The sequence below is a fragment of the Paralichthys olivaceus genome, chromosome 11, assembly GCF_024713975.1.
Source record: "Paralichthys olivaceus isolate ysfri-2021 chromosome 11, ASM2471397v2, whole genome shotgun sequence".
Taxonomy (NCBI): Eukaryota; Metazoa; Chordata; class Actinopteri; order Pleuronectiformes; family Paralichthyidae; genus Paralichthys; species Paralichthys olivaceus.
In genome coordinates, this window is record NC_091103.1 from 23,699,846 (window position 1) to 23,707,778 (window position 7,933).

Sequence of the window (7,933 nt, forward strand, 5' to 3'; positions counted from 1 at the left end):
CCCCTCGTGCCCATCTGACAAAATAAACGATCCATTGTGCTGAAAAGGGAACAGTGTGTACAAGTGATATCTGGAAAAAAGGAGAAAAAAAGCAAGCGTTATGCAAGACATAAAAGCAGTAACCCTAGCTCGGGTAGAGATCATTAGTGGAGGACCCAGTGGTCTCCTGCAGTGAGTTGCCTCTCCAGAGTCTGCATCAAAGAGTGTTATAGAGAGGGAAATCACTTAGAATGCAGAAGAGTTTGGAATTGATTGGTCAAGACTGAATCTATGCAGCAAAGGTGGCTCTCAAATATTGTAATTAAAAAAAAAGATGCTTGGAGCATATTTATGTGTTCTCCCTTAAAGCTGCTGGGTCAAGTCGACTACTCACAGGTCCAAACATTTTTTAAATGACACATCTCCATTGCTTTAACAACATTTCAATTATTTCTATTATTGTATAATTACTATAATTATTTTGTTGTTGATTAATAAGGTAATTCTTCTTTCTTGTATTAAAGGTCCAGTGTGTAAGATTTAGGTGAAAGGGATCTATTGGCAGATATTTAATGTAGAATAATCCTCATGATGTTTTCACTAGTTTGTTTCATCTTAATTATATGAATTGTAGTTTTCTTTACCCCAGAAAAGGCCCTTTATATTTAAATATTTAATACATACATTGTCGGGGTCCTCTCTACAGAGGCCGCCATGTTTTTTATTTTATATATTAGTCCAGACTGGACAAACACCTTTTGAGTTTTTATGACGGCTGAAGATACCACATGTCTTTTTCATGTTTGGAAGGAGAGGGTGAGGTGAGGGGTGTTCAGCTGCAACATGTAATTTCAACACTAGATATCACAGAATTCTACACATTGTACCTGTAATACATTAATCTTTAGGAAATAGTGTAAAATTCCATTCCAACTTCTACGAGCTTGTGGTGATGGTTCGTTTTGTCCAACTCTCACCAGATATTCACATTTGAAGAGGTTGTAACCTGTTTAAATTTTGTGTTTTTCCTGCATAAATCGGTGAAAACACTAAAGCCGTTATTAAAATAAATACATTTTCTATCAATTTACTAAAATAACCTAGATATTGTACATACTTATTTTTCCCATCAAATTTAGCCTAGTTTAATCCTTGACATCTTGACCTACATTATCACCCAATAACTCCTTGATGGCCATCGTTACATATCAGAATCACATTAAGCAACAAAAAATACCAGATGGTGCTAAAATTAGTCAAAGGCTACATCCACACTACTCATTTTTAAAATGAAAACAATCTCCAATGCTACGAACATGGAAAGACTAGGGATTTCCTTCCTGGTTTGTGGTCCGGGTGGAAAGGTAGCTGAAGGTAAGTGATAGAAATGCTTAGTTTGTTGTCCATGTCCCACTGGTAGGTGACTCATGATAAGATCCAATCAGGTGGTGAGTACGCCATGTCATTGTTTCAAAAAGTCTACATTTCTGCCCATCTAGAGTAAAACACGGCAGAGTTTTCAAACCAAAATGGGGACAGAATAGTTTCGGAAAGCCTCAATCTTACTGCTTGCAAACATCAGCATACTGTGGACTCCAGAGGCGTTTTCAAACTTAAATGTATTAGTGTGGACGTAACCTAACTCAATCCTCCACATGGTGAATCATAACCTTAGCAGTTTAGTGCACTTAGTATCTATTATTCATCCAAAAACCATGAGGCTCTATCGGCTGTAAAGCTAATGATCATCATGATGTGTGATTCTGACAGCCGGTCATACATTCCTGCTCGCAGCTCAGGAATAGGAGGAGGAGCAGAGCTCTGATGAGGCCTTTTAAAGCTCATCTGTCATGTCTTTCCAAGCCCCGTGGCCAGAAATTTATGTTCACACATGCACCTCCTCCACAGAAAATACGATAGGAACTGCAAAGTTCAGTGCATGTCTGAAAGCAGCTATATTGGCCTCTCTCTTTGGAGTAGTAGCCAACCTGCAAATGCAAGAGAATCTTATCAGAACTCGTCTTTCTGAGGCTACCACAACCTCAAAGAAAGCTTTGAAGCTGGAGTCAATACACAACAGTAAAGACGAGTCTTCTTCATTCATGGGTAACACTTGTTTACTAGTTTCCATAAGGTGCAAGTCACGGAGTAGCCTTTTTGACTTTGATGCAAATGCTCATTCAGATTTGTAATAATTAATTGGAAAACTATGCTTCAAACTCAAGCTGAGAATCAAACCTTAATTACTAGGGTTAGTGGAACACAACCAATGTTTCTCCTCACGTTATATGGAATGCATCAATGTCACTCTAACGTGCAGCTCTGCTAGAAGGGATGGCCTCTGGAAAGCATCTGGCAACAAACCTTGGCAAAGCATCGAGATGTTTTCTTTCCAGATTATGCTGACTGTCAGCACATCACGCATTCATCATGAACTCACTGTCAGATGCTGAAATACGTGGCGACTTCCAGTCTTCTGCGAACTGTAATAAATGAGAAAAATATGCAAGGCTCTTTACATTCATGTGATATGTTCAAGAAGGGTTTTCAAATTCTGTCCATCACCACCTAACACCACATGGTCCAGAATGAAACAATACAACACTCAGATGTGGACAATGTGACAGATTGTGGAGAACAATGGGATTCCTCTTTTAAACTTTCCAAAGATGGTGGAAGACAGACGAATACAGCAGCACATCAATAGTACTCTCTAATGGAGACAGATGTCCTGTCAGGAGGAACAAGGGAGCACCGAGCTCTTGTCTGAAACTCAGTACACCGTGGATGTAAACAGAAGTTGTCCTTTATCCACCAGCTTGAACTGGAGAGGGAACAAAGCCCGCTTAATGTCAAAATGTGATTATATGATGTGCGTTCAGAGAAATTAATTGGATAACATTGTTTATTGCTTATTACAACATGAAGTCTGTCTCAGTCTGATATCAGTAATCTGTTGTTTTGTGCAGAAAGATAGTTGATAATTCTCACAAGACAGCTCTGGCAATCAGTCAGTGGAAACTGCACTCAGACCACACACAGCTGCAGCATCAGCACTGTCGTGAGGCTGCTCCATTATAGGATTTGTATGGAAGAAGTCTTTCGCAACAGCAAGACCAATCCTTTTGTTTCTGTTTGAAGATCAAACAATGAAAATTAATTTCAGCTTTTATTTCTTTGTATTTAAATCTAGAATATGTTTAAGGACAAAGACTTGTTTGGTTGAACATACTTGCCTTTTGCTTTGGAGTAGTAGCCAACAGTAAATAGAAGATAATATTTTCCGAGGCTACCACAGCCTCAAAGGAAGCTTTGAAGCTGGAGTCAATACACAGCGGTGCAGGTGAGTTGGAGTAATTTGTGGGGAGCCCTTGTTTACTTGTTTCCCAAGATGGAGGCCACAGAATAGACTTTTTGACTTTGATGTGAATTTTGATTTAGGCTTGTAATAATTCATGGGAAATTCCCATGTCTTCACTGTGTTTGAAAGTCGAGCTGAGAATCATAAAAATGCCTCTGCTATAGATCAGCTCAGGGTTAAACCCACCCATTTTCAACTTACATTTTTCAAAAATACCAGAATGTGTAAGTGACAGATGCTTCTTGTTGTGCAGGTGTTGCCTTTCAGAGCGATTGTTTAAACATTAAATAGCTCTGAATGTCTTCTCTTGTTTTTAGCCTTGTGTTTCACCTGTGAAGACAGCATTTGATGTTAAAAAGAAGAAACCTGAAGACCAGAGAGCTGTCAAGGAAATCATTTTGAAGCTGGGAAAACAAAAGGCAACTTGTTCAAAAGGCATTGCACACACATTGGGCAAAGCCAATGCAAGAACTTGGGAATCTCCTCAAGATGAGAGAAACTATTGGTGTACCGGGCAACAGACAAGACAACCAAAGACAACAGCAGCGGTAAATTACAGAAACAGCGACCTATCAACCTACAAAGGGTTGGACTGAGAATTTCATGATCTACTGTTTCAACAAAACTTTGTGGCAAGGATATATCCACATCACAAGATGCAAACCTACAGGATGAGAAGTCCTGATTCAAATTTGCAAAGTACACAGTACAGGCATGAGCCACAAAAGCTCTGCAACAAGTTTTTATGAATTGATGAGAACAAGATATACAAAAGGATCTGCCCATGATCCAACACATACAAGCTAATCTCTGAAGCATGGTGGAGGGGGTGCCATAGCTTGGGTTTGCAAGGGCTGCTTATGGAATCACAAAATATTTACAGATTCATGATGGTATCAGCAGCAAGAATTTAAAAAAAGTCTACAGAAATATTTTCTCAACCAATTTCTGCCAAATGGGACGAACTTAATCATGCAGCAAGACAGTGACCCAGAAAACCAAGCCAACCCAACAAAGGGCTTCATCAGAGGGGGGAGTGGAAGGTCTACGAATGGCGAAGTCAATCAATGCACCTTAACTCAGTGGAACATGCATTTTCACCCCCTGAAGAGCAGACTGGCCAGTTGGATCTAACTGAACAGTTAAGGAGTGTACATATATCTATATCTAGATATATAGATATAGATAGATAGAAAGAGATGTGGTCATTTAATTATTAAAGCCTAATGGCACATTATGATGGTATTTTCATACCAAATCTAGAGGTTTTAGCTCAGTTCAATACTCTCATGGATGAGAAACATTTCTTGCTCTGTGGTGGTGGTCCAACTTCTCTGCTTAATATTTCCACCACAACCCACCTCTTCGTATTTGCTGACTTGTTTCCTCACACATGGTATGACTATGTACACCAACACAGGGCTGCAAGTGATTTAACTCTAATCTAACAAGAAACATCGAGCATAAACACACACAAGTTATTTTGGGCATCAACAATTTATATACACAGATTTTACAAATTCAAACCACTCCGCGTGATACAGTAGTTAATGAGGAGTTTCTGTTGGTATGAATGGTCTGTGTTGGTGCCATCACACTAAGCTCTGTTTGTTATTCAAGCAAAACACTACACTGTCTTCAGCATTTACTTTGCACCGCTTTGCAAATGAATGGAGAGTTATGTGCAAGTAGGATGGAGATGAATAATTCACAAAGAGCACTTACGAGGGTTAAATTATGCGCATTTCAAGAAATCATCTGTTTGGTCGTACACTTTGGTACACGCATGAGGAACAAAGTCGTGGTTTGTACAAAAAGCCAACTAATTACCATATGAATGTGTGGACATTCTTTCATGTGTTGCTACAACAGTGGATACGCTGCCTCAAGTTGGACTCACATCGGAGGTCTCTGATGCAGAGTTTAAAGAGTGAAGACGGGGGGGGTAAGAAGACCAGTTAAAACTCGACGAATACAGACACCCACAGTGGGTGAGGTCTCTGCACAGGCATGTCACACAGGTGGGTTCAGGTTACCACCCTGAGGACACACCACTGAACACCGAGGACATTCTGCTGGATGTTTTCTTCCCATGGTTCTCCAGCACAGGCAATTCACTCAGGCTGCCGCAGGGGTCACAACCCCTGCAACACTACAAGTCCTCCATGGATTGATTCAAAGCCAACCACTGCAATAACTACCCAATTCAACAAAAGACAACTTAAAAAAAAGGATTAACCACCGAAAAACAATTACTGGAGGTATCAACGGAGGCAAACAGAGGATATTCAATGCTAGAATTGTGACTTGTCACCAGAATGCAGCAATGCATGATGATACTGTTTTGTGGCAAAGGTCCCACCAGAATCAACCACCTTTTTTCTATATAAAGTTTTGAGCATTGAAAACTACATATAGAACATGCACTGAAATATCTGAGTACCATCTACACTGATGTTTAATTTTCTCGCTCGCACCAGTTGTATCAACTTCGGAGTCCTCAAACATCTGTGTAGTAAAGAATATTCTGCGGTTGGAGGGCTTGGATATACACATCTCTGTAGACTGTTAAAAATGAGAGTGGAGGCTGGGGATACACGAGGATCATATCACTTTATAAATTGCAACACCTACCCACACTTGAGTTATTTTTCACTGCCAGTCGTCAAGTCACTGCAACTTTAATCACTTCAAACAAACATTTTTTAGTCTATGGTTTTATATTTTAACTCTTTATCTCAGGATGTAACTTTGTTTAATAGTGCAAGACCAATTTTCCATCTATGAAATTTCAATACCATTATACATGCAATTCTGTTCAGACTGTATAGATACTTTTGCATTGTATACAGTACTGCTATCTTTTTACTGGTGTTAATATTTATATCCTCTACTTTTTACCACTTACTATCCCAATTTACAGTAACACACTCCCTGTACTGGGACTAATAAAGAAATATCTCATCTTGACATTTAGGATATTATAGATTACATCTCTTTTCTCTGGCATCCAAACCACCTCAAGGCAAATGCATATATATGATGGATTGTTTGTGGAGCAGACAGGTCAAACTGGCCAAACCCCAAACACAAGCTACTGCCTGAGAGAAAACTGCACCCTTTGCCTCCAAGCATTGAAATCTATATGTGCCACTTGGCAGGACAAATTGCAGAAATAACAATTATAGCAAATGCTGTCTAATAGGCCTACAAAAATATTAGTTAGCAAAAGTGACTGACACAGCCAATAAATGTTTAATTCTAAATACATGTTAAGACATACCATTATAGAAAACACTCATAACCTGCAAAACCCCACCAGTGGAAAGTCACCTCTGCAGCCTTCAGTTTAGGATGAGCACCATCATCAGTGGCTCCTGCATGACAGCAGGACAACACTTGTTCAGCAGCAGCAGTGACGCTGCAACAAACTTGACACCTCGAGGTCATTTGAGTGAAGCAGCTGCACAAAACGAGCTCTCGCCTTTCAGATGAGTCACCTGCACACGATCCGTTTGCCAAAGCGAGGTGTAAATACAGCGTCTGCACAGAGAGATGCTACGATCCTGAGCTCCACGCAACAATTTACCGCACTGAGGAGGCTACAGCAGGAAATGACCAGGCAGACGTGCAGACACCTCTGGGATCAGGGCAGGGACTCCTCGGTGGTGGAGGGTTTTTCTTTTTCTCATGTGCATGTAAATCCAACATCCTGCAGCTGCAACATTGTGCAGGATGCGCATACAAGTGCAGGGGTATTAAAATGTGTGGACATGCACGGTAACCCCTGCTGCTGCTGCTGCTGCTGCTGCATGTGCACGCGTCATCCAGCTGCATGACATGTTTCCAACCACCGCATCACTGAACGGATTCTGATGGCGGACACTGGCTGCACGAAGGCGCAGTTTCTCGGCCTCGTCCACTGGACCGCGGCGACACGTCGCCTCAGCGCAGCAGCGTCCGTCTCCTCTGATAAAAAACTTGTATGATTGAGTGACGAGCTCATGCGTCCCGGCGGCGCTAGGACCACGCAGAGGCGGGATCGGACACGCGAGCTCCCCGGTGTCCCCCCCACTGCTCCAAACGTACCTGTCACGGCCGCTCATGAGTCCCGGCTGCGTCCCCGTCATGTTCCGCACGCTGACCGTCTGTGTGCGCGTGGACCCCGCCGCTGCCTCGGCCACAGACCATGCGTGTTGTTGCCACAGCGCGCGCAGGGGCGGAGTCTACGGGCCCTGGAGACGGCGCGCGACTGGATCACGAGAATGTCACTTAGTCATCGTGTGAGCCAATCAGCTGCTCAGCTTTAATGACTGAGGAGAGAAGAACCTCATGTAAACACAGAGAAATTATTATTATTATTATGTGTAATTGTTAAATGTATTCTGTATAATTTGGGATTTATCTGGACCCTTAGACTGAATAATACATTTAATGTTATTTTTATTGTCATTGCATGTTATTGTTTCTTTTATACTATATCATTTGTATTTTATCTGGACCCTTAGTCCAAATAATAAATCATAGGTTATAAGTGTTATTGGTATGATGCAGCCTATAAGTGTGCCCCATTATTTAATGTATATCTACTTT

The 7,933-nt window shown here is 41.2% G+C and overlaps 1 protein-coding gene across 3 annotated transcripts in view; it reads right to left on the bottom strand.

The window, feature by feature from the left end:
- The window catches only part of tiam1b (TIAM Rac1 associated GEF 1b), a 44,308-nt gene extending 36,738 nt beyond the window's left edge, over positions 1-7,570 (bottom strand). Inside the window, exon 1 of one of the 3 annotated variants that reach the window (XM_020088405.2) lies at positions 7,430-7,570. The gene's annotated coding sequence lies outside the window, so the exon portion shown is untranslated. Of the gene's footprint in view, positions 1-6,623; positions 6,648-6,673; positions 6,698-7,429 lie in introns of those variants that run through there. The other 2 variants (XM_069533774.1, XM_069533773.1) reach the window with 2 other exon arrangements.
- Positions 7,571-7,933: the final 363 nt, after the last annotated feature.